The sequence below is a fragment of the Mesocricetus auratus genome, unplaced genomic scaffold, assembly GCF_017639785.1.
Source record: "Mesocricetus auratus isolate SY011 unplaced genomic scaffold, BCM_Maur_2.0 Super-Scaffold_4256, whole genome shotgun sequence".
Classification (NCBI taxonomy): Eukaryota; Metazoa; Chordata; class Mammalia; order Rodentia; family Cricetidae; genus Mesocricetus; species Mesocricetus auratus.
In genome coordinates, this window is record NW_024429182.1 from 27536021 (window position 1) to 27563165 (window position 27145).

At 42.3% G+C, this 27145-nt stretch overlaps 1 protein-coding gene and 1 long non-coding RNA gene across 2 annotated transcripts in view; one reads left to right on the forward strand and one right to left on the reverse strand.

The window, feature by feature from the left end:
* Positions 1-2966, forward strand: part of Rnls (renalase, FAD dependent amine oxidase) — a 301883-nt gene extending 298917 nt beyond the window's left edge. Inside the window, exon 8 of the transcript XR_002382057.2 lies at positions 2470-2966. The gene's annotated coding sequence lies outside the window, so the exon portion shown is untranslated. The remainder of the gene's footprint in view (positions 1-2469) is intronic.
* LOC110340255 lies at positions 253-10825 on the reverse strand. Its single transcript, XR_002382062.2, has 3 exons — positions 10717-10825; positions 3261-3415; positions 253-516 (listed from the first exon to the last, which is right to left on the reverse strand). It is a non-coding gene; the product is annotated as an uncharacterized LOC110340255 (long non-coding RNA).
* Positions 10826-27145: the final 16320 nt, after the last annotated feature.

Here is a 27145-nt window from a genome sequence, read left to right on the forward strand (position 1 = left end):
GGTGAACCCCAACCATAAAATTATTTGCATTGCTATTTAATAACCATAATTTTGCTATTTCATAATTGTAATTTTGCTACTGTTATGAACCATAATGTAATTATCTGATATGCAGAGTATCTGATATGCAACCCCTAGGAGAGGGTCATTCTAACCCTCGAAGGGGTCATGACCCACAGGTTGAGAACCTCTGCTCTAAACCAAATTGATGACATGGAAATTCTACCCACCTTCAAATTCGAAGAAGCAGCCTTGCAAGATAAATCTGCCCCCTGGCCTCAACTTCCCCTTTCCTCAGATGTGAAATCCCTGCTCAGAGGAGGGTTGGACAGAATGCCATGTCCTTTTGCCCCTAGACTGGAAACAATGTGCTTCTCTGTGCAAGGGGAGGTCTCCAGGCACTGGCTGAAGCTCTAGACAGTCCGGGGACGGCTGGCTCTCAAGGAATGGACTCAGCTTCTCTCAAAGCCTTAGCAGAGACTGCAAATCTGTGCTCAGATATTCAACACATGTGTTCTGAAATTCATTACGTTCAAAAAAAAAAAAAAAGAAAGAAAGAAAGAAAAAGAAAAGAAAAAGAAGAGAAAAGAAAAAGAAGCAACTGTTAGATCCAGCACAGTCCGGGTAAAGTACAAAGACTCAAGGAATGCTTGTAGACTGTTGAATTTATTAGCTGATAAATTTGAGAAATACAGTCTGGTTTGTACCACAGGACAGCTGAGTTGCTAGGACACTGTCCTTGCCTGCCATCATACAAGCTTTAGAAAATGAAACCACTCACTCCACACCTATATTCTAAGGAAGATCTTCCTCACAAAGTCTTCCCCCAAATTCTCCTGTTTCTTTTTCAGGGGAGCACGTGTCATTTGGCTCAAAGTTGTCTCTTAGTGTATGTACATGTGTGTGTGTACCTTTGAATGTGCATAGATCTCCTTGTTTGGAACTGTGCGTGTGTCCAGGACAGAGGACAACCTCAGGACTGCTAGTATGCCCCACATTTTCATGTGGTCTCTGGAAATCGAACTCAGGTCCCCATGCTTGTAAGACTAGCACTTTACTGACTGAGCTATCTCCCCAGCCCCTTCATTAACCTTTTAATATCTCCAACTACATGGTCCTAAAAGGTAAATACTATTTTGTTCATTAACTTACATTTAAGGGAAGGCAATGCCTCCTTGATCCAACACACATTCTCGCACAAAGCAGGTACCAAGTGACTGTCTGTCTGTTGGCTGATTGATTTATTCATTGGCAAATACTAAAAGTACAATCTGGCTTTTGCCACATGTCAGCTACATTTGCAATACAAAAAAGTATTCACTCTGCATTTTTACAGGCCTGCCTTCTTTGAAACAATCATTGTTTTAGAATTGGTTTGAAATTAGCTCTGATGTCGCTATTTAAGAGGGCAGTGTGCTTATGCAATGAAATAATGTATGCTATCGCTACACAAGTTGCAATGTTGCTCTGACATTTTCTGTTGCTTGACAGACAGTGGTTAATCCCCAGTAGGCCTTGCGACAGTCATTTCTGTAGTAGACGTGGGGTGTTTCATGTGGCTGTTTCTGTAATAGATTCACTCTTTGGGTATTGCCATTTCTGTGGTAGATGCCCAGCCTTGGGTATGGTCATTTTTGCAGTCTAAAAGTACTTAATATTTGTTGTAACTCCTTGAAGAGCAAAATATACTCACAAAGACTCATTACCAAATATTTTTTAAATGGTTCTATTATTGGTTATTAATTTCATACTGTGCTTAATTTATAAAACACACTTTATTGTAAGCCTGGACACACAGGATAAAGTGTATATGGAGTTTGGTGTTGTCTATGGTTTTAGACATCTGCTAGAGAGGAGGGAGGGAGGGCAAGAGCAAAAACAATTAAATCTGTGAAAATACCCAACTTCATAATTTAACTGCGTGTTAGCTACAAACACAAGCACAGCACATGACAAGCATCAATTAAATCTATTCAAAAGAAAACAAACATAAGTTGAGTATCTTTTAAAGACCTTGTAACTATCAATGGCCATCTTGCCTAGTTCCATCTCACTTCTAAGCCTAAGAAAGTTCGGGCTGTCTAAATGTTAAAGCTTGTAGATAGCCCTCCACTCACTAGTGCTCCAGGAGCTGCACAAAAAACAGACAGTGGTGGTGCACGCCTTTAATACCAGGACTTGGGAGGCAGAAGTGGGAGGATCTCAGTGAGTTCGAGGCCAGCCTGCCTACAGTGTGAGTTCCAGGATAGCCAGGACAGTTACACAATGAAATCCTGTCTCTCAAAAAAAAATCTTATGGCATCTGGACCAGTAAGTAACCTCAGGCCCAGCAGTATCAACTCACTAGAATGGTATTGAACCATCCCAGCAGGGACTGTCTGCTGTGTTTGCACAAAGCTGGCACAGAGTAGATGCTGAGCAAGAGAGTGATAGCAATGTTACAATTAATACCATGATGCCATTTTGCAGGGTACCAGGAAACTGAAGCATGAAGAGATGAAGGGATCTGTCTGAAAGTGTGCTGATGCCCTAACCTGAACGGGACCTCCTAACTGACACTTGTGTTCTGTGACCTGCTTCCTCCGGACCACACTCCTCCTTGTGTCTGTAGCACAGCCCTGCTTTTCACCAGGGAGTTTAAAAAAAAAGTTCTATCCCTTGAGAACTAGCTGAAAAGAAAACTGACCCATCAAGGCTAGTGTTTCCTTATGACCTTTTTTTTTTCTCAATTAGGAAACAGTTGTTTAGGTTCCCAGAAGGCAGGCTGCCTTGCTGGAGCCTCTACCTCTTTCTTAAAGGAGTCAGAGCCTTTTTTCCTGTAGAACCTGAAGATGCAATTAAGTAAATCTCGGTATTAGCAAAGAGTGACACACTACAGATCCTCAGAGCATTTGAGAAATCATGTCATATATTAAGGACTTAACATAATTCTGGTGTATAATACCAATAAACACTTAAATAGTCTACTTAAAGACCGAATTTCCTAAAGAAGTAGTAGACATTGATCAGACACTACCAAAAAAAAACCTGCTATGAGTAATTTTTCAGTGAAGTCGATGTGTTGTGATTTATTATACATTAGTCAGTGTTTAGATCAAGTTCTCCAAAACGGCTTTACTAACAGAGTAGCTACAGGAGTCATTGGTCACACAATTACTTCATATTGGCTCATCTCACTGTATCCCATGCATTAAGTTTCTCTAGTTTCTCTAGACAAACAGAACCAGAAGAATGAATGAATGTTATATGGAAGGACTCACAGGGTAGCGAACTGCTTGCTGGGCAAAGGTACTATCATGGAACCTGACCATCTGACTTTAATCCCTGGCACCCACGTGGTCGACGGAGAGAAAGAACTCTGGCAAGTTGTTCTCCTGTCTCCACACTGAGGCTGGAGTGTGCACAGGCCTAAAACCTGTAAAATAAAATAGATGAGGGTGACTAGATTGACTTACAAGATACAGGCTCGGTAGTCCCTCGGTGGCCATCTGCGTGCCGCAGAGACTGAGCACCTGTAGCTACTCAGTCATTAAACTGTGAGCCTCAGCAGGCCCGATCTTGAGCTGAGGGCTTAGAGGACTCTTGGATGACCACTGGTCCAGTGTGGACTAAGGACGGGGGCCTCTCCAGAAATCTTCAGCACCATATTATGACTACCGAGACACTCAACAATGAAAACTGAGAATCTGCAAGGCTCTTACCCTCTCCAGCCTTCACATAGTCATTATTGGACTACTCAGACCATACATTTCAGTCTGTTCTTGTAATTATATTTATTCTGTCCATTCTATTTTTTCCCTAGAGAAGCTTAGTAATACAGCCATCTATGGTATAATAGCATTAACTATTTCTTTTCTTTTTTTCTGTAGGTTCTCATCTAACCCAGGCTGGCTATAAACTCACTATGTAGCTGGGGGTGACTGGGAGCTGCTGATGCTTCTGCCTCTGGCCCTGGAGTGCAGGCTAGCAGGTTTATCTCTTTAGACCTGGCTCATTAAGGATTCCTGATCTCCCTGTGAGCCAGTTTGTCCTCAGTCTTGAGCATCTTCAGACCTTCAGCACTCACCCACTCCTGGGCTCCCTGCCCTGCTCTGCCTGCTGTTTTACTATCTGTCTGTCCTGACCCAGTTAGATCTGAAGTCCCCGACAGGAGTCATCAGCTTCATCTCCACAGCTGCCAGAGGCTGGAGGACTGGGGAGATGGGGGGTAGGGGTGCTGAAGACCGAGGAGATGGCCTCCTAAGTAAGGTGCCTGCTTTGCAAGTGCTGGGACCTCAGTTGAGTCTCCAGAACCCATGTGAAAACAAGCAGGTGATGAGTTTTTAGGACCCCAGCACTTGGGAGATAAAAGTGGGCGTGTCCCCGGGGTTCACTGAACAGCTGGTCCAGTATACTTAGTAAGCTCTAGGCCAGTGAGAGTCACTGTCTTCAATTTTAAAAGGTGGATGGTGCCTGGGAAATGAAACCAAAAGTTGTCCTCTGGCTTCCATAATTGTACACAGGCACAGACATACATGTGCCACATACACCTGTGTATGTACAGCCATATGCACATTCACCCATATGTGCACCTGCACACATGAAAAATGTACACACACACACACACACACACACACACACACACACATGCATATGTTGAGTGGCAGTGAATGGAATCCTGACCTTTCCTAGCTACCAGGCCCTCAGCCAGCTTCAGGGTTCAGAACACAATGGGTCCTTGTATTCCCCACTGTGCATGCCCACTAACACACACTCAACACTTGCAAATATTGGGGACACTTAGTGACTTCATTTCAAAGAGGCTTCTCTGGCAACTGGCCAGCTCCCAGTTAGACAGACACTGCCTAGAGAGACCCATCTATCTCTTTGGTAAATGATCAAATTTATTGTGCAAAGGAACAAGAGAAGACACGGGCAAGCAGGCGACTCTTGGTGCTAGAAATGCACTCTCAGACATACAGATGAGGGGAAGCTTGGGCACAGTGATGAGGAACTATAGCCTCCTCCTCCTCCTCCTCCACTTCCTTTCCTCCTCCTTCCCCTGCACCCAACCCCCCACTCCACAGGGAGATACAGAGATTGGAATTCAATCCTAACCCCCAGGGAGTAGCCTCCACTGCAGTGAGGTTAGGGCCTGTTCTCGGCTGACTCCCACTTCCTCTGTGGTACCTCTCGAAGGATACCCTGGTAGCAAGACTCTGATGCTTTCTATTGAATACCAATTGTACTGGCAAGTCTCTGGGAATTACAGCAGAAAGTTGATTCTCCCCCAAATACTTAAGATATTTCCAAAATGATGAGATTATTATTATTGCTGCTATTATTATTTGCAAATTCCACAACCTTTAAAAAGCATTTCTTAAAGGAACAAGGTGAAATGAATAGTTTTCAGAACATATTGAGATTCTGCTCTCAAGTGTGGTGTAGCTGGTGATTCAGAAAAAGGGAATGGGCTTCTTAGAGACAGACAGGGCTGTCAGATTTGGCAAATCAGAATACAGGATGACCAATAGAATCTGAGTTTCAGGTAAGCGATGAAAAGCATGAAGTGTAAATGTGTCGCATGTGTGCAGTGGGATATACTTATCCTAAGGCACTGATGGTTTCTCTGGTATCCAGGTTTCTCTGGTAGTCTTTACCAGACAGCTCTAAACCAGAGGGAAAAATCAACAAATAGATCCCACCAACAAATGCTCCCTTGGAGACCCTAGCTTTAGAGGACCTCCCATTCAACCCAGGGTTTCCCCTGAAGTGTGAGCCCATTGTTATAGGAAAACAGTGGAAGACCCGGCCCGGGTGATGCTCTGCCCTTTCCTGCACTCTGCAGCCTGTGGCACCCTGTACCCCTGGGACAGCTGCAGAGGAAAGAGGCCTGCCCTGTCAGGATGACTTCCCCTTCCTTTGGCACACTGAGCTGTCTCTCCAGTTCCCTGGAGACGACTTTCACTAACTGCTTGTCGACCCCCAGACCCCCATCCAGTCTGGCCTGCCGACTGCAGAGGTAGAGTGGTGGGGCTGAGTGGTGAAGAGTGAAGGAGCAGACTTGAGTGCTGGCTTGGATTTCTGGTTCTGCCTCTTCCTACTCATGACACATTTGAAAGCAAGTCGCTAACCTCACTGGACCTCAGCCTTCGCATCTTTAAAACGAGGATGCTTGTGAGTTTTGTGGAGTATCTTGGGACTAGAGGATGAGCAGTATTTGTCGCAGTTCCTGACACATAGCTGTCACCCCTTTCATAAAATAACCACTGTTATTATCACTGCCTCTTAGTACTTCATGAATCACAGGTGACACCTGAGGTTGAGTCTCTTTATGCTTGCCACTTAAAACTATAGAACCTTAGTCACTGTTGTGTTGCTGTGAAGAGACACCATGACCAAGGCAACTCTTATAAAAGAAAACATCCACGTTCCCCACCATGATGGCAATGGACTAAAAGCCTTGGAACTGTAAGCCTGCCCCAGTTAAATGCGGTGCTAGAGGAGTAGCTGAAAGTTCTACAACCTGTTCCACAGAGAGCAGGAAGAGACAGACATTGGGCCTGGCTTAAGCTTTTGAAACCTCAAATCCCACCCCCAGTGACACACTTCCTCCTAGAAGGCCACACCTACCACACCTACTCCAACAAGGCCACACCTCCTAATCCCTCTCAACAGGTGCCACTCCCTGATGACTAAGCATTCAAATACGAGCCTATGAGGACCATTCTTACCCAAGCCACCACATGTAGGAATATGGGTGCTATGAGAGTATTAAATCCATGTACACCTTGGCTGAAAAATTACTCCATTTTCTCCTCAGGACCCTTCCCTTATTCAGTTTAGTATCCTTGTAGAGAATCACATCTACAACCAATGATCAGATCACTAAATAGACATGAATTAGGTCACCACAAAACCTCAAAGACTACATTAAGAAAGAGGAGAGAGAGAGAGACAGAGAGAGAGAGAGAGAGAGAGAGAGAGAGAGAGCACCAAAAGAAGAGACAAAGGAGCTGCAATCTAGCCACCATCCATTCTAGTTTTATCTCTCTAGCTGTGACAAAGCACACTGGGGAAAAAAGGCATCTTCAGGGAGGAAAGAGTTTTTTTCAGGTGACAGCTTACAGTCTATCACTGGGGGAAGCCAGAGCAAGAACTAAAGCAGGAAGCTTAAACAAACACAATGGAGGAATGCTGCTTGCTGGCTCAGAGAGGTTTGTGCTTAGCCAGCTTTCTTATACAACTTGGGAATGACAGCCTAAGGAATGGTGCTGCCCAAAATGGACTAGGCTATTAGCAATCAAGACATAACTGCAGGCCAATCTGATCTAGGAAATCCCCCAATTGAAATTCCCTTTTCAGGTGAACCCAGGCTGTGGTAAGTTAACATTCTAAGCTAACTAGGACATCATCCCTCAAGTAGTTGTTCTAGTTCCCTCCTTCAAACTTCCTGGGGGGTGGGGTTCAGATTTGGTAGAGACTCACGTGATCCAGGCCTAAGCCAAGCACACAACTGTATTCCCTGTGAAGAAATAGCTGTAGAAGTGAACAAGTGACACCAGCAGAAATAAGCAAACTCCAAGAGAGCTAGTCTCAGGTCTCGCTCAAGGGATTAAAGAAACTATGGGACTCCCACCATTGCGGAACAGAACATACCTGAGAGATCTGCTTTCCAGGGAGACAGCACCCCTCCCTGGATTCTGCCTCAGGAGGCCGTTCCCCAAATACATGCCATCTCAGTCCCCAGAGGGACTAACATACCAGAGGGACATACACCAGAGGGAAACACACACACACACACACACACACACACACACACACACACACACACCACCACCACCACCACCACCACCACCACCAATAACAACAACAAAAACAAATAACAGGAATTAACAATCATTGGTCATTAATATCTCTCAATATCAATGAACTCAATTCTCCAATAAAAAAGACACAGGCTAACAGAATGGATATGAAAACAGGATTAATTCTGCTACTGCATACAAGAAATACACCTCAACATCAAAGACAGACGTTACCTCAGATTAAAAAGTTGGAAAAGGATTTCCCAATCAAACAGACCAAAGAAGCAAGCTGGTGTAGCCATATGAGTAGCTAATAAAATAAACTTCAAGGGAGGAGAGAGGGAACCAGGAAAAAGAGAGGAGGATAAAAGGAGGGGAGAAGAAGACATGGGGGAGCAGGAAGGCTGAGTTTGGGTAGGAATAGAGGAGAGCAGGATGAGAGATTCCATAATAGATGGAGTCATTGTAGGTTTGAGGAGAGAGCTGACACTAGTGAGATTTCCAGAGATCTACAAGGATAACACCAACTGGCAAACTAAGCAATAGAGGAGAGACTACATTAATAGCTCCTCTCTGATGATAAGGTTGACGACTATCTTATATGCCATCCTAGAACCTTCATCCAGTGACTGATAGAAGCAGAGATAGATACCCACAGCTAAACACTGAACTGCACTCCTGGAACCCAGTGACAGAGATGGAGGAGTGATGAGCAAAGGAGTCAAGACCATGCTGGTGAAACCCACAAGGAGAGCTGACCTGACAAGGGGGAGCTCTTGAACCCCAGACTGATGGCTGAGAGACCAACAGGGGACTGATCCAGACTCCATGAATGTAGTGTCAGTGAGGAGGCCTCAGAAATCTCTGGGGCCTTGGGTAGTAGATCAGTGTTCACCATGGCATACGAATGAACTTTGGGAGCCCATTCCACATGGAGGGATGCTCTCTCAGCCTGGACACATGGGGAAGGGACTAGTTCCTGCCCTGGATAAAATGACAGACTCTGGAGATCCCACCCAAGGAGGGACTCACCCTCCCTGGGGAATGATGTGGGGATTTTGGGCTTTGGAACTGGAGGAGTGGGGGTGGGGCTGGTGGAGGGAGAAGGGGAGAGCCAGGATAGACATTTGAAGCATGCATGTTTCTAATTTAAATAAAACATATATTGAGAAAAAATAAACTTCAAAATTAATCAAAAGAAATATAGGTTGGACATTTCATTTTCATCAAAGGAAAAACCCACCAAGATGATGTCTCAATTCTCAACATCTATGCCCCAAATACAAGGGCACCCACATTTGTAAAAAAAAAATTACTAAAGCTGAAATCTCATATCGAACCCCACACATTAATTGTGGGAGACTTCAAACCCCACTCTCACCAATGAACAGACAGAAACTAAACAGAAAAAAAAACAGAACTAACTGATGTTATGACTCAAATGGTCCTAAAAGATATCTAGAGAATGTTCCACCTAAACACCAAAGAAACCCAAGAAACCTTCCCTAAAATTGGCTACATACTCAGTCACTAAGGACGTCTTAACACTACCCCAGTTGTCATCAGAGGGCCTCATGCAGTTACTGGTGGAGGCAGATTCAAAAACCCACAGCCAAACATTGGGCAAGCTAGGGGAAATCATACTGAAGAGAGAAAGAAAGGATTGTGGGAGCCAGCGGGCTCAGGGACATTGGAGGAAAACCCACAGAAAAGGCTAGCCTGGCACATGGGAACTCACAGAGTCTGAAGCAACAACCAGGGAGCCTGCCTGGAACTGACCTAGGCCCTCTGCATATATAGGACAATTGTATAGCTTGGTTTATTTGTGGGATTTCTGATAATGGAAGCAGGAATTGTCCCTGCTGCTTTGTCTGGCACTTGAAAACCTATTCCTCATTCTAAATAGCCTTGCCCAGTCGGAATACAGGGGGAGATGCCTGGTCTTGTGGCAGTTTGGTGTGCTATGTTTTGCTGATGCCCAGGGGAGGTTTGCCCTTTTCTGGGAGAATACAGAGGAGCAATGGATTGAGGGGGAGAGGGCTAGAGAAGAGGGGAGAAGGGAGTGGGAGAAGGGGAGGGAGGGGAGGCTGTGTTTGGGATATAAAATAAATTAATTAAATATAAGAAGAGGAAGAAGGAGAGGAGGAGACGAAGAAAAAGAGGAGGAGGAGGAGGAAGAAGAGGAAGAGGAAGAGGAAGAAGAAGGAGGAGAAGAAGAAGAAGAAGAAGAAGAAGAAGAAGAAGAAGAAGAAGAAGAAGAAGAAGAAGAAGAAGAAGAAGAAGAAGAAGAAGAAGAGGAAGATGAAACTATGAACTTTTCCTCTGACCTGTGCAAGTAAGTGAGGGTCTTGGAGTTGCTATAGGCTGTTTCTGAACACAAATGTGAATCTGTTCAAGAACAGAATTGCGGTAAAAGGCGCTCAAGCACCTGGCAGGAATCTAAGGTCCTGTGAAGTCTCTTGAACTTCCTGGTGTGTGCGGTCGCTGCCAGGTGGCAGATCAAACACATCCCAGCCTTGCTTCGTTGCTTGCTCAGGCTTTCCTCCTATTTGCAGATCAGTGCAACATGTCTCCCCGGCTGCCAGTCATTCAGTGTCTGATGAGAGCCTTGATCTTAGAATGTGCCATTTGTGGCTTCTATCACTCTAAGCTCACTGTTCATTCACCAGTAATTAGAGGTTTTAGCCTTAAGCTCTCATTGAGGGTGGCACTGCTGCCCTAAAGGTGTCTCCTCAGGGGAATAGAAAGAGAATACTTCACTGATGATTACTGAACGGGAGAGTACCTACCACTCTACTAAGAATTTATTCCATGAGATCACTCCACACACCCATTTTCAGATGAGGCAACTGAAGCTCCGTTACTGAAGGCTTCCATAACTACATACCATAGCACAGATACTATAAACAACAGAACTTGGTTTTCTCACGATTTCTGAAGGTGGAAATTGGAGATTAAGTTGTTAGTGGAGGTGGATCTTCCGTATCCCATCTGCCTATCTTGCAGATGGTACCTTCACGTGGTCTTTCCTCTCCAGGCACATGCATGCAAACACCTTAGAAGACATAAGACACAGTATTAGATGCATACCCCAGTGACCTTGTTTAAATTCAGTTCTCTAGTTCGGATTTATCTCCAGATAGAGTGACATCATTAGGCACTTACTGCTTGTGAATTTTGAAGGGGCATGGTGCACCCCGTTGTGAATCGGTCAAGTTTCAGGGTCTTAGGCTGTGCATGGTGATTCCCAACGGGGTCACAGACCTGAATGTGCAGGTAGTCATAAATGTGGCAACAGAAAAAGGAAAGTTTTCTAAACCCACCCACAACAACTAAAATTTCAAAATCAAATGCCTAGTGAATCTGAGGCGTCTCTGGTATCACTGCCCATGCTGTATCATGTGACTTCACTGCAGCCTCATATCTGAACACTTCACACTGTGTATGCTGTCACACCACACAGCAACAACAAATGCTGCCTGATGTACCTCAGCTCATATTCAAGACCGTTACGTGCTTACGAACTGCAGTGATTTGTGCTGTGCATACAAGCCTGCTTGCTCTTATAGCAACACGGTGGCTTAGTTACAGGAAGGGAAAGACTTAGAATAATCTCCTACCATCGTTCCTCAGCATGTAAATATCAAACTAGTGTATCTTTGTATTGTATTAGAACGTTTCACTTTAAAAATTGCAATTTGAGCTACTAGCTTGAGTTTCACACACACACACACACACACACACACACACACACACACACCATTAAATGAATTTTGGCTTGTGATCAGCACAGAATTTCCAAGAAATTCTAGGGTGGCCCTAAGTAGACTTCTGCTGTTTTGTACTGTGTACTTGTGCAAAGTAACATTCTCAGCATTGATGATTATAAAATCAAACTATCAATCAACTCTGAAAAACATGGTAGACATTCTGTATCCCACGGTATCAGATATTCAGCCAAGATTTTAAAAATAAACAAATCTATCTCATAGTGTGCAATTTTTCTTTTGTCTTTAATAAGTAATAAAATTACATGTGTGCATGAATTATTTTAAAATAAATTTCTTTATGACTTAGCATCACTAAATGCTTGATTTGTATCTATTTTATATAACTGTGTACTCCGTGTTACAAAATTCTGTCAAGTTGAAAGAGATCATGAGTGGAAATAGTTTATGACTATCTAGGTTAAGTAAATGCCCCCACCTCCTTGCTTACCCAGGTGGGCACACAAAGGAGCTAGAATTCATGCTTGGGTTTGCGTGTCTTCTGAGTCCAATTTTCTTCATATCACATGCTTTCAATTTTCTCATCTCAGCCAGATGAGAAATCTCAACATCTCAATATCTCAGTCACTCTGCCAACCAGCACCACCAAAGCTGCTCTGATGGTTGGTACCAGGGATGTAAGACAAGGACTCAGAAACAGCAGAACCAGGAAAAAAATCTTTGGAAGCAGGAGCTAAAGTTAGTCTTTCCTCCCTTAAGAGGACTGCCTCAAGTGTTTTGGTACAGGCACAGAAAGCTGACAAGAGTTGTATATGATTTTTTTCTTTAGAATTAGATATTGTCCCCCAAATATCTCATATATAGATATAGAATTTATAAATAGTTGAGATATTTGCATATATGTGACAATATTGTCAACTTTTAAAACTGAAATCCAAACCCTTTCCAGTCCTAGTCATTTCAAATATAGGATTTTCAGCCTGTAATAATAGCAAGATACCATTTATTTCTGAGTCTTTGAAATAACCCCAGCAGGTATCAGAATGGTGCTGACACGTAGTCATAACCGAGTGGAGGGCAGCTGTTCTCGAAGAATGGGCAGAGAAGCAAACTCAGGGCTGAGAGAGACGCATTTGAGAACAGAACTGATGCACAGCTCTTGCCACTGGACGTAATGATTTATGCTTCCAGTCCACTTAAGCGGGAGTGCTGTTCACTTTTGTCTAGAGTGTTCTCAAGCAGTTCCATTAACTGAAATTGCTAGGTCAAAAGAAGGTCTGCTTCTCGGAGAGTAGGAATTTATGCTAATTTTAAAAACACAAGCATAAACTCGGGAAAAGAACGTGCAATCCTAGATCTGGAGAAAGTGATGGGTGGGTGGGTTAGCTGAGCATTGGGGTGTCACATGCTCAGAACTGAAGGCTGAAACTTAAGGGAGAGCACACAGACAGGCGAGAAACAGCCTGGGCTACTGAATGCCTGTGTTGGCATGGAGAAGAGCAAGAGAATTTAGTGGAGAATACTAAGAAAAGGAAGCATAAAGGGAAGGAGGGAGGCTTCCAAAGCTTTGCCACCATGCACATGGTGTTGGTCAGCATCTCGCCATCACAGGTGCCTATGATGATCCGCTTTGAAGCAGAACAGTGTACTTTGGCTCATGGTTTCAGAGGTTTTACGCTGTGGTCAGCTGGCTCTGTCAACTGGCATTCTGTAGCATGCTTGCTACATCAAGGTAGAGTAAAACTACTAAGCCAATGGCCAGAAAGAGAAAAAACAAAAAGGAGGGAAACACCTTTCTTGGGAACACCTCTTAATGACCTGAGGACTCCCACCCACACTCCACCTCGCATAGAAGTCAGATACCAAGACATTATCACATGGGCCTTGAGGTGGCGCCCAACACAGCACAAGCCAGAAGGGAATTCAAGGAAAATATAACGTCTGCGACAGGTTTTACAAAGGAACCAAAAGGGAAGTAGCAGAGAAAATATCGCCATGTAACCCACCAACAGGACACTCACGTACTCTGGTCAGTGCAGGCACTTGGTTCCTAGGACAATGGAAGGGTGGAACTTGGAGTTCTTTGTGTGCGGCATTTTCAAGGGATGATGTGCGTCTGTGCCTGAATTAAATACACCGGCAATGATCACCTTTGCAGGTCAGCTTGCTGTCACTCTAGGATGACTGGCAAAGACTGATCCAATCTGCATTTGATTCTTCTTGTTTAAATTTTCTAGACATTTCTCAAACAGCCATTATTTTAAAAGTAGGCCCTTTCCCAGAGAGAGTGAAAATGAGTGTGTTTCTCTGCCCCAACCTTTCCTTCTGTCTCACGCTTTTGTCTATGTCCATTAACTAAAGTGTTGTTCCCTTGACAGGCCGATGCAGATCCCTGACAGGACAATATATGCTATACACTCTCTGCAGTGTGCTCCTGGTGAACTTTGAGCCACATATCTGTTGCAGAAAAGGAGCTGGTATTCTCCAATGGCCAACTTTAGCTAAGGGTTTGGGGGTCCATCTCCACTGAGACATATTTTTATTAGATAGGCTGTTACAGAATCCAAGGAATAAATTTAGTTCTTTATCTCACTGCAATCATTACAATGCCTCCCACATAATTATTCGTTTCATTCTCTTGACGCCACTATAAGACTCTTCCTACAAATGAATATTTGGGTTAAAAATCAGTGTACACCCCCCTTTCCCCTGAGCCATTGCAGCATATGGATTAAGGACTTGTTTCCAAAACCTCCCCAAGCCTCTTGCTTTGATTAAGACCTACAGTTGCTATTTCCTGTAACGAGCCAAAGAGTAACCACTGGGATTCATGGGATGAACATTCTGTTGCAATTAGCAGCTAACAGCAAGGGATAATATCTAAAAGAATGGGCATAGTTGTGTACCAAAAAAGTTTAATTTACAAATAAAGTCAGTGGTATTTGTTCAGTTTATGGTCTAGCCTTTGCTAGCCATGATGTAAGTGTTGCATATTTGTCTTTTAGAAAGAAAAATTAATTAAAACATCAGTTTTTGGTCTTGTTTTGTTTTGTTTTATCCTTCTGACAATAATCTAGTATTTTCCCTTCCTAAAATACAGAATTTTAAGTTAGATGCCTCTTTCCCATCATACACAAAAGGAAAAAAAATGCTAAGAAGAGCAATGGACTTTAATTCAGAGATGAAAGAGTTAAATGGCTAAAACTTGGAGGGTGGAAATACCACCAGTCTGCAAACACAGCCTCTTCTTTAGAAATGGATTTACCCAGACAGCAAATTGATTATAAGATATGTAGAGAGAAAACAAATTTTCTGACCTTCATTTCAGAGATCAAAGGTTAAATTCATACCCTGTAGGATGGTTCTATTAAATTGCTCCCAAGCTGTCTGGTGACATATTTTTGAAAAAATATTTCTCTCCAACTTTATCAAGTGTTCTTTGTGTTCTGAAAACATGATTTGATGTCCCAGCTGGAGTCAAGACTTCCTGAGTCTTAGATAGTTGAAATTCTCCAACTGTATCTGGGGCCACAGATTGGTTAGGAGGCAATATTACAAGGGTAATATCTCCAAGTCTAGTTACTTATGGAAGACTGAAGCTGATATTTTATAGCCATGGTTTTTTTTAGGAACCAGAAGTAGATAAAGAGCTAAAATTGTCTACTTGGATATCCTTGGCATTGAGTAGCACAAATGTCTTAGATAGTAATGTCGGGCAACGAACAAATGCTCCCAATTTTTATGCCCCTAAGCAAGTCACAAAATGAAACTTCACAGTTTAAAAGTTAGGAAAATTGAGCTGAAAAGATGGTTCTTGCAAAGAACTGAGAGTTTGTTCCTAAAACCCAGAGATACAACCTCTTACAACTCCAGATCCAGGAGATATGACGACCCTGCTGGCCTTTGCAGGTCCTTGAACCCACATGATGCACACAGATGCACTAAGATACACACACACACACACACACACACACACATAAACTGAAATAATTTTTTTTCAAGACAGGGACACACACACATAAAAAATAATTTCCTTTTGGTTTTTCAAGACAGGGTTTCTTTATGTAGTCTTTGCTATCCTGAAACTCACTTTGTAGACCAGTGTTGTCTCAAATTCACAGAGATCCGCCTGCCTCTGCCTCCCAAGTGCTGGCATTAAAGGTGTGCGTCACAATGCCCATGTGTTGAAATGTATGGAGACCAGGAGTTGATGTCTGGTCTTCACTTTCTTTTTTGAGATAGGATCTTTCACTAACCCTGGAGCTTACAGATCATCTAGGCTGATTTACCCAGGGTTCCACCTAGCTGGCCCGTAATGTCCTCCTCTCCTTCTCCTTTTCTTGCTCCTTGGTCTCTCTTTCTCTCCTCTTTATTTTCTCTGCCTGGCAGCCCTGCCTATCCTTTCTTCTGCCTTGCTATTGACCATTCAGCACTTCATTAGACCAATCAGATGTTTTCAACAGGCGAAGTAGCACAGCTTCACAGAGTCAAACAATCAAATGCAACATAAAAAAATACAACACATCTTTGCATAATTAAACAAATATTCCACAAAATAAACAAATGTAACACATCTTAAAATAATATTCTACAGCATTCTTTCCCTGGCCTCACCCTTCTGCTGGATTCCAGATCTTTGCCACTACATTTGGCTTTTAGGTGGGAGCAGGACCCAAACCCAGGCCTTCTCCCTACAGAGCAAGCTCCCACTGAGCTGTCTTCCAGTCCACACATTTTTGTAAAGAATGAAAAATTTCTGTCTCTTTACTTGTAAGCTTATACAAAACCTTCCAAAAGCAAAGGTTCCCAAAATTTATTTAATGACAAAGTTTCCCAAAGTCCTACTGGTATGAAAAAACAAAAAACCAAACAGGACAATGGTGTAAGCATTTAGTTTTAAAGAGCCATTCTTTAGTCTGATATAACTTCTCTCTGGTTATGTTAAATAACTACATTTTATTAAGTTAAATAGTTATTTAGTACAGTTCTACAGTATAGAAACCCTGGGGGTTGTTTTATATGTTTTTTAAACTTTTATTGATTCTTTGTGGATTTCACACCAAGGATTCTCATCCCACTTAGCTCCCCATCCCCTCACAGTCACCCTCTGCCCTTGCAAGCTCCCTGCAAAACAAAACCAAACTTAAAAGAAAACCAAGAACTAAACAAAACAAAGAAACAACACAGAAAGAAAATCAACGCAAAAATAAAAACAAAAGAGAGAGAAGAATCTTGTCTCATAAGCTGCAGTGTGGCCCTTTGAGATACACGGTTTACCATGTAGACCATTTGTCTTTACTTGCAGTGCTCATTGCCAGGAGTCATTGGGCTGGTTAGAGGCCTCAGGTTTCTGCCACACCACCCGTAATGGGCTCTCATTGGGCTCTTCTTGATATCCTGCTGTTGTCCTGTAGCATAGAGATCCTGCTGTTTTGGATCTGTAGGTTTTTCCCCTTCACATGCTCCAACAGTTCATAGAGGGGTGGATGTTGGAGTGTGCCAACTCACAGCCCTGGTTCTGGGCCTGGATGGTAGGTGGGTTGGTCAGCCCACCAACTTTCCCTCACCATTGCTACTCGGATGAGCCCTCCAGCACTACCCAGACTAACTCACCCAATGCAATCTGCAGCAAGGAGAGGGGCCAGTTCTCAGGTCCTCAGATCTGGGTCCCCCTAACTCCCACCACCAGCACCAGCTCTACTGTTTTGCCCAGGTGACATACAGGGTTCTTCTGATTGCTGTAGGGACCATACAGATTGTTGGCTTTACGGACGCTGTAACGATACGCGACACACAATTACTGAAAATAAGGCTAAGTATTTTATATAGAAAATTACTCACAAGATACCAAACCCCGAGAAGCCCAGCAGATCTCAGCTAGCGACTGGACCGGAAGCCGAACTCCAGGAAAAGAGAGCGAGACTTCCTGTGCGCTGTCTTTTATGCCTTCCCCGTAACGCCCCTAGCCATGCCCAAAAGTGGGCTTGGCTAGTGGCGTAGTTCCGCCTACGTACGTATACGTCTTTACGTCCAGCCGTATACGTCTTTAGTCCTGCCTAAAGTGGGTGTGGTTAGCGGTGTGGTAAACCGCCCTTTTATTACCTCATCTGTATGCGCCTCTAGTAAGTCACATGTTTAATGGCGGCATAGACTTAGTAAGTCACATGTTTAATGGCGGCATCAGACTTCCTCCTACAATTCCCCTTTTAGTCTAAAAAGGACAACTAACTTGTGTCCATGAACAAAATGTATCAAACATCTATTCTATCTAAACCTAAACTTATCTTAAAGAAACACCCAAATATGAACACCTCCTTCCAATCCCAACTCTAAAATAATGGAAAACTAACACTAACAGGTGTAAACTTATAATATCAATAGTAGGGAGAGGGGGCGTGGAATTCTCAAAACTACTTCCTGCTGAGATGGGACGATGATAATCTCATGGGGACCTGTGAAAAGAAAATGTTAGTATAACAAAATCTGAGTAGATCAGACAGTCTCAGTATGGCAGGAGCTGCTTGATTGAAGTTCCTGACTGAGGTTCTAGTGTTGATTGAAGCTCTTATCTTGAAGCTCTGGTCAGATTGTAGAAGATGTGCTATTTCTGTTCCTTGGTCTGGAGTTGTGTCGAGTGATGTAGTTTCAAGCCAGTTTCAGGATAGTGCTTGTCAGGTGGAGTCAATGATGTGGGGCAATTCAGATGCCTCCAGTCGAATCAGGTGAAGTCAAGGAAGTGGATCCTCATTCTCTTTCGGAAGCAGTTGAAGATTGCTGTCAGGAAATCCCTTGTTCTCTGGAAAACTCAAACATTACTGTTAACAAAGAAATATTTTAACTTTCATATGTAAGCATACAGAAGAGGTGACAATAGGGAAGATGGAAAACCTGGAGGAAATTAGACTGTTCAGAAAAAGAAATCCATAGATAACAGTCCCTCATTTTATTTCTTCTGTCTTATATCAATGGCTCTTTGATATAATACAGAAATTCTGAATTGTATTTAAATAACATGCTTGGGTTTAGAGTAGGAGAGCCAATCCAACTCCAAAGCCAGCTTCAGTTAAATGAATGGGAATTGAGGTATGTGAAGAAATAAAGATAAAGGTGTACTATGAAAAAGCAATATAGAGAGATTTAGACTTTGATACCACACAGTGTGTGTTTGATGGTCCTCAGGGTAGCTATTCATTCTTCTACAGGAATCCATATGTCCAGTATTCTTTGCTGAGTTTACCTGTGAAGACAAAAACAAAGCACTTCTCTTTCCTTTTAGGAGGTCACTTTATCCATTGTGGACTATGAATTTGTAGATGGGCTGTTATCTTCCTCCTCCTGAGATGTTTTCTGTTCTGATCGAATTTTAATTAATTTTGATGGAACCCAAACCTTTTCTTCTCCTGTGGAAACAAAAGCATAACCCCTTCCCCAACGTAACACATATCCTGGTTTCCAGACTGAGGTCATAACATCCTTAAAATACACCGGTTGGTTCAGTTCAGAAGTCTTCTCTGTAGTCCAGTGTCTTTCTGCTGCAGTTTGTCCTTTTTCATCAGCATTAAGAAAATTCAACGTTAGTAAAGCATTGTGTAACCTGTGTCTAGGTGTCTTTGTTTTCCCTGGCTGTTTATGAAGCATCTCTTTTAAGGTTCGGTTAGACCTTTCAATTATTGCTTGTCCTGTGGGATTGTAAGGTATACCAGTTACATGTTTTATATTATAATATTTGAAGAATTGTTCCAATTTACTGGAGACATATGCTGGACCATTGTCAGTTTTTATTGTTTTAGGTATACCCATAACAGCCATTACCTCTAAGAGGTGTGTAATAACAGAGTCAGCTTTTTCAGAGCTGAGGGCAGTAGCCCATTGGAAGCCTGAGAACGTGTCTATAGTATGGTGTACATATTTCAAACTGCCAAATTCTGGGAAGTGAAATACATCCATTTGCAAAAGTTCATTTCTGTGAACACCTTTAGGATTACAACCTGCTGGTAATGGAGTTTGATTGTACAATGAGCAACTGGGACAATTTCTTACTATTTCTTTGGCTTGTTGCCAGGTGATAGAAAAATCCTTCTTTAAACCTTTGCTGTTAACATGGTGTTTCTTATGAAATTCTGAAGCTTCCAACACATTACCTACTAATAAACGATCAATTTCATCATTGCCTTGTGCCAGAGGACCTGGCAGACCTGTATGGGATCTGATGTGTGTTATATATATAGGATGAGTCCTGTTTCTGATGATTTCCTGCAATTGTAAAAACAATGAGGTTAATTCTGTATTATCAGGAACAAATTCTGCAGTCTCAATGTGCAGGACAACTCTTTCTGCATACTGAGAATCCGTGACTATATTGAGAGGCTCTGTAAAGTCTTTAAGTACCATGAGAATGGCATATAACTCTGCCTTTTGTACGGAGTTGTAAGGGCTTTGAACTACTTTACTTATATTTCCTGATTTATACCCTGCCTTACCTGATTTGTTTGCATCCGTGTAGAAGGTAAGAACTCCAGAAATAGGTGTTTGCCTCACGATACGTGGAAGAATCCAAATTGTTTTCTTTATGAATTTGATTCTCTCTGTTTTGGGATAGTTATTACTAATACTTCCCAAAAAGTCACTGCAAGCTATTTGCCAATACTCATTATCCTTCCATAAGGAGGAAATTTCCTCATTCGTTAACGGTACAATAATTTCAGCTGGGTCTTTCCCAGTCAGTTGATGAAGCCTTAATTTACCTTTTAATATCAAATCAGATATCTTTTCTATATATGTTTTCAATTTTTTATTTTGTTTATGTGGCAGAAATACCCATTCTAGAATGATGTCGTCCCTCTGCATTAATATTCCTGAGGGGTATTCTCTAGATGGTAAAATAACCAGAATACAGTCCAGATTTGGATCCACATGGTCCACATGTGCTTCTAATATTCTCTTTTCTACCCATTCTAATTCTTTTTCAGCCTCAGCTGATAGTACTCGTGGGCTGTTTAGGTCTTTATCTCCTTTTAAAGCCATTTTCAGGTGTTTTAAATCATGCCCTTCTACACCAATAATCGTCTGTAATTGAGAGATTTCTCCTAATAGTTTTTGAAGATCATTAAGAGTCCGGTAACGATCTCTTCTGATCTGTACTTTCTGTGGTCTAATTTTCTGAGCATCTATTTTATAACCTAAATAGTTAATAGAATCTCCTCTTTGTATTTTTTCTGGGGCAATTTGTAATCCCCAGCGAGGCAAAATTTCCTTTACTGCCTCAAACATCTTTTCCAAAGTATCCTTATTTGAATCAGACAATAATATGTCATCCATATAATGATATATTAACGAATGTGGAAATTTTTTACGAATTATTTCTAGAGGTTTATTCACAAAATATTGACACAAAGTTGGACTGTTTAACATACCTTGAGGTAGTACCTTCCACTGGAATCTCTGTACCGGACGGGAATTATTATAGGTAGGTACTGTGAAGGCAAACTTTTCTCTGTTGTTTTCTTGTAACGGTATGGTGAAGAAACAATCTTTTAAGTCTATAACTATAATTGGCCAATCCTTAGGAATTAGAGAAGGTAACGGCATCCCAGGTTGTAGAGACCCCATAGGCTGAATTACCTTGTTGATGGCTCTAAGATCAGTAACCATTCTCCACTTACCAGACTTCTTCTTGACAACAAAAACAGGCGAATTCCACGCACTAGTTGATTCCTCAATGTGTCCAGCATCTAGCTGTTCCTGAACTAACTTCTCCAAAGCCTCTAACTTCTCAGATGTCATAGGCCATTGACCCACCCAGACGGGTTCATCTGTCAGCCATTTTAATGGTAGAGCTTTTGGTTGCTCTGTAGGTTTGGCACTAGCATCTTGCTTCTGCACAGCCTGTACGTTTGGCATCTGTTTTCTGTACTGTCTTACTATATTCTTACTACCACTAAGAGCTTGTCTATAATTCCTAGCTGATACAGGAGGAATTTTAATCTGCGTATTCCATTGCTGGAGTAGATCACGACCCCAGAGGTTTATAGCAATATCTGCAACGTATGGCTTTAACCTTCCTCTCTGTCCTTCTGGCCCAATAAAGTCAATCCATCTAACGCTCTGTTTAACTTCAGATAGGGTTCCGATCCCTAAGAATTGAACATTAACCTCTTTTAAAGCCCAGTTTTGTGGCCAGGACTGCTGATTAAGGATAGTGACGTCACTTCCGGTGTCCAGTAATCCGTAAATCACCCTATTATTTACCTTAACCGGAAGTTTGGGTCTATGATATTGTATAGAAGTTTGCCAAAATATATGTTTTGTATCTCCTCCTGATGTAATTGATTCATCCTCTGGAGCTAATGTATTATCCAGTGCCGTATTATTTACAATGGGCAGTGGATCTTCTAATTGTCCTGGGAGAGGCTGTCCTCCACTGTCACTGGGAATGACCGGATAATCTTCCTCTTCGGGGCTCCATGGAGCCCCGGAAGCCCGTTTCCCTGCTGTAAAGATCTACCTTGTCTGTCTATTGTGGAAAAGCATTCATCAGTCCAATGGCGCCCCTTCCCACACCTCCTGCATAGACCAGGAGGCTTAGGCCTTCTGTTTGATACATTCCTGGTAAAAGCATTATTTCTAGGAATGCGTTGTCTACAGTTCCTACTAAGATGTCCTATTCTACCACAGTTAAAGCATTTTGCATCTTTACGCCTATTTAAATTCTTTGAGATTGCCTTCCCTACCCATGCCTCTATATCATCACAGGTAGGGTATTTGGCATCCTGGTGCCTCCTCAAACCTGTAGAAATAGCTTCACCTACCCAAGCTCCTGTATCCTGACTTTTACATTCCAGGTTCGCTGTATGCAGAACCCATTCCTCCAATGGCGCTGATCTTATTTTTAATGGCCAAATTACCTGCCTGCATTGAGGATTCGCGTTCTCATACGCCAAAGATTCTATAAGAAGACGCCTGGATTCTGGGTTCGCTACCTGTACCTCTACTGCTCTGGATAATCTCTCTAAAAATTCAGTGAACCTTTCCCTTGGGCCCTGTAATACCTTGGTGTAGGGTTGCATCATCTCTCCTGTTTCACAAACCTTATCCAAGGCATTTAAAGCAGCTGTACGGCACAAAGACAACATGTGCTCATCATATGCAGATTGAACCTGCGTGTCAGCGTAAGGACCCTCCCCAAGAATCTTGTCTTGGGGTACTTCATGACCGTTCTGCAATTCCTGAATCTCAATTGCTTTTGCTTCTTGCCTCCACAAAGCTCTCCATTGAATTTGGCAAGAATTTTCGAGTACTGCAGAGGCTAATTGGGCCCAGTCTTTTGGGGTTACTTTATTTACAGTAGCCCATGAGGTTAGGAGCTCTCTGACAAAGGGAGAATGAAGACCATACATGACAATGGCCTCCTTAATATTTTTTAGATCCTTCATCTGTATAGGCTCCCAGTGATAAGCAATGGGACCATTTGATTGTTTTTTCGTTGCTGGTTTTTCTGATACAGATACTGGAAAAACCATAGGGGAACGCATAGCAACCTTAGGGAAATCATTCCGGCATTTGAGAAGCTTTGGGAAACTCCTGTCCTGACCTGTTGCCTGTATTTCTGATTCTGAAGTATCAGATTGAGCGTCTTCTAAATCCTGCAGTCTATTCATCATTGTTTCTCTGAGCTCTTGAAGTTCTTGGGACAAATGATTTTCTAAGGATGTCATGGAATCTTTCATTTTTTTACATTCATCATTTACATGTGATTCCAAATTTCTAATATTCTCATCCTTAGCAAGTACCTCAATAGCATGTAAACTGCCTTCAACAAATGATATTCTATCAGTTAGTTTACCATTGCTCTCAGACATGGAACAATTCTTTTCTGCTAGCATTTCAATTTTATGTTCCAGTCTTTGTAATTTGCTAGTGAAATCATCAAACATGGAACCGTGTTTGTCGTTACATGTTTCCACATTATGTTCCAATTTTTCAATTCTATCTATGGAACACATTTTTCCTGAAAATAATTCAATTTTGTGTTCCGTCTCTTTAAACCTGTTCGTCAGACCTACATTATCATTTTTAATATCCTGAATATTTTCTACCAACCCTTTCTTACTCTCCTGCAATGAATTTTGCATTTCCTGAATCCTTTGTATTAAGATTTCAAAACTATCCTGCGATGACTGCATGACCTGTATAAGTTTATTCCTATTTTTGAGCCATTTCATTAACAAAATTATATTGATTATGAAGCTAATAATCACCATCATGGGTAGGAAGCACCTTTCAGGTAGGTCCTCAACCCTTTCTAAAATCCCATCCATACAAAAAACAAGAAAATTCTTAACATCCTGCATCATAGTGTTAGCTGTTGACATTGTATAAAGCAGTTACGTTTGTTACCAATGGAGTAATTCAGGCCAAAATCAACAGGCTGCCAGCGAAAGAGCACGTGGCCAGAGTCAGCTGGCCGCCAGTAAAACAGCACGTGGCCGCGAGAGAAACCTTGGAATTCCGCCTAACCTTACCGGCAGGTAGAAGGTGCTGGTTCCTGGCGGCAGGAATCGTGCCTTGCCGAGCGAAGTGGTGAGGAACTTAGCGAAAGGAGAGTCCACGTGTGCCTGGTCAGGCCGAGAGAAGCGCCTGGGTCCCGATTCAAATCCCGCTCCGACACCAAACTGTTGGCTTTACGGACGCTGTAACGATACGCGACACACAATTACTGAAAATAAGGCTAAGTATTTTATATAGAAAATTACTCACAAGATACCAAACCCCCGAGAAGCCCAGCAGATCTCAGCTAGCGACTGGACCGGAAGCCGAACTCCAGGAAAAGAGAGCGAGACTTCCTGTGCGCTGTCTTTTATGCCTTCCCCCGTAACGCCCCCTAGCCATGCCCAAAAGTGGGCTTGGCTAGTGACGTAGTTCCGCCTACGTACGTATACGTCTTTACGTCCAGCCGTATACGTCTTTAGTCCTGCCTAAAGTGGGTGTGGTTAGCGGTGTGGTAAACCGCCCTTTTATTACCTCATCTGTATGCGCCTCTAGTAAGTCACATGTTTAATGGCGGCATAGACTTAGTAAGTCATATGTTTAATGGCGGCATCAGACTTCCTCCTACACAGATTAGTTGTTTTAAACCATAATTCTATTGCTGAATGAGTAAGAAATTGAGTAGAAAGCAATATTACTGAAAATGTAATTTATTCTATTCATCGCCTAGATAGGAAGTAACAATGCAGGATTTCTTCTCTGTGTATTTCAGGGAGTATGTTATTGTAGGCTCTCAAGGATCTATGAAGTGAAAATGAAGTTCAGGGTTTTGTCTTTTGCTGGCATGATTGTATACACAAGAAGAGGATTCATTGAGATGATAGGAGGTACATGCCACCCTTCCTCACAGGTGGCTGTAAAAACGACAACAATGACAGGAGTACAAATAAAACCCAAATACTCTCATAGACGTCACTGCTTTGATGTCTGTGTCACATGGTATTTTGTGTGTTTATAGGTGGGAGGGGACACACATTCACGCATGCAGACCCAAAGTTGACATCAGGAATCTTTCTCAGTTGTTCTTTATTTATTGAGACAGGGTCTCTCACAGAACCCTGAGTTCACCAGTTCCAACTGTCTGGCCAACCAGGCTGCCTCCAAGAATCTAGTGCTTCTTTGTCCTTAATGCTGGAATTACAGGTAGGTTGCTATGTACATGGGTTCTGGGGATCTGAATTCCAGTCTTCACATTTACCCAGCAAGCTCTTTTATCCACTGAGCCTTGCCTTTGGCCCACACAGTGCCTGTTTTAACATAGAGCAGATCAATGGCAATTAAGGCATTGGTGTTTCCAAAAGGATACATGCTGGGTGACCTTTGGTGTGCTTTATTCTTGCCAAGAGTAGGGCTTCCAAATCTATAAATGAAGATAATGATATGCCTGATCTCGTGGGAGTCACTGAGAGATTAAATAAGATAATGGTTGTAACAAACCAGTTTAGTTTTTGGCATAAAATAAGTGCTCAATCAATGTTTTCAGTTATTATTTTAGTATGTTAAAAAGTGATAAAAATGGATGCCTTTTATTCTCGGAATTGCTTTCCTAAATGGTGTGATTGAAATAGACAAGAAAATTAGCTCAGTTTTCTATCAACTACTGCTAAGATAACAGACAAAGCTGTTGATGTAAACCATCTCCTTCCATGTGAAAAATCTGTCATCATGCATACATTTATTATGGCAAAGGCTGATGAACTTAAAAGCTTAAAAACACTATTTTATTGAGAGGTGGAACAGTATCAGTTGTTCCAGACTCATATTGAAATGCTACCTTTCATCAAATAGGAGACCCCTTCTGCTGTGCTGGTGAGCATCACTCTCTCTGGTCAAGAGAGAGAAAAGGCAAGTCACTGGGCCAGACTTCTCAAAAGCTATAGGCTTTCAAACGTGTAGATATGCCACAAAACAAGTCACATATTTGACATAGGGCATAAGGTTGTGTGGAAGATAAAAGCTCATTACCATCTAATTGAGTTGATAAAACTGCTTTTTCCTGATGCTGTTCAGAAAGAAACTACCGGAAGTCTAAAACTGGAATAAGTTTCTGGAGAGGAGAAGTGGGTGATGTTGTGAAATCTGGCTCAAGTTCTGCCCCATAAGCTGTGTCCCCTTAAGCAAGTACATATCCTTTCTAGGTCTGAGTCATACCAGAGTGACAGTGCCTTAAGCCTGAGCTCACCAGGTTTGAAGACACGGTGAAATAAAAATGGCTTATATCTGGCCATGGTAGGTGGCCCACACCTTTGATCTCAGCACTAGGAAGGCGGAGATAAGCAGATCTCTATGAGTTAGAGACCAGCCTGGTCTGTGTTAAAGGCCAGGCCAGACCAGACTATATAATGAGACCTTACCAAAAAGAAAGAGAGACAGAGGGAAGCAGGGAGGGAGGAGATGCTTACATAAAAGTATTTTCCTCGTTTGAGAAGATGCTTCAAAAAGCAGGATACTGTATAATCCCCTTTAGGATACTACTATTGTTTTACTAAATGGACTTCTTGTGCCCACCAAACTGCCATCTAAATATTTATATTTATACCTATAGATTAGTTGCTAACAGATATAGTCCAAGTTTCTTTTTGCAGAAGGTAGCATTTACCATAAAAACATAACTGGTCAAGGGAAAAAGAAAAGTGAGTGTTGAGTCCTCAGCCCTAAATGGAATATCTATACCACCACCTCTAGGACTCAGGGAACATCTCAGAAGAAGGGGGAGAAAGAACATGAAAGCAAAAGAAATGAGGAAAATAGTGTAGAACACGGAATTTCATGACATAGCCATTGTACTTTTGAACTTACAGCAGCTGTGGTTACCTGCACAAGATGGAGCCAAGCGGCATCACTGCTATTTGCTTGGACTCATGGGAAGAAGGTTGGACTCATGTGGCCCCACCCCTTCTTGAGCGATTAACCAGTAATGGAGGATGGAAAGACTTTTCCTCAGTGGGGTAGCCACTGGTAAGTCAATCATGCTCCTGTTAATAACTTCTCATCCATGCTCTCATAATCAACTCTTACTAATCTCTCTCTCTCTCTTACACACACACACAGAGGGAGAGAGAGAGAGAGATGAAAACATGAAGA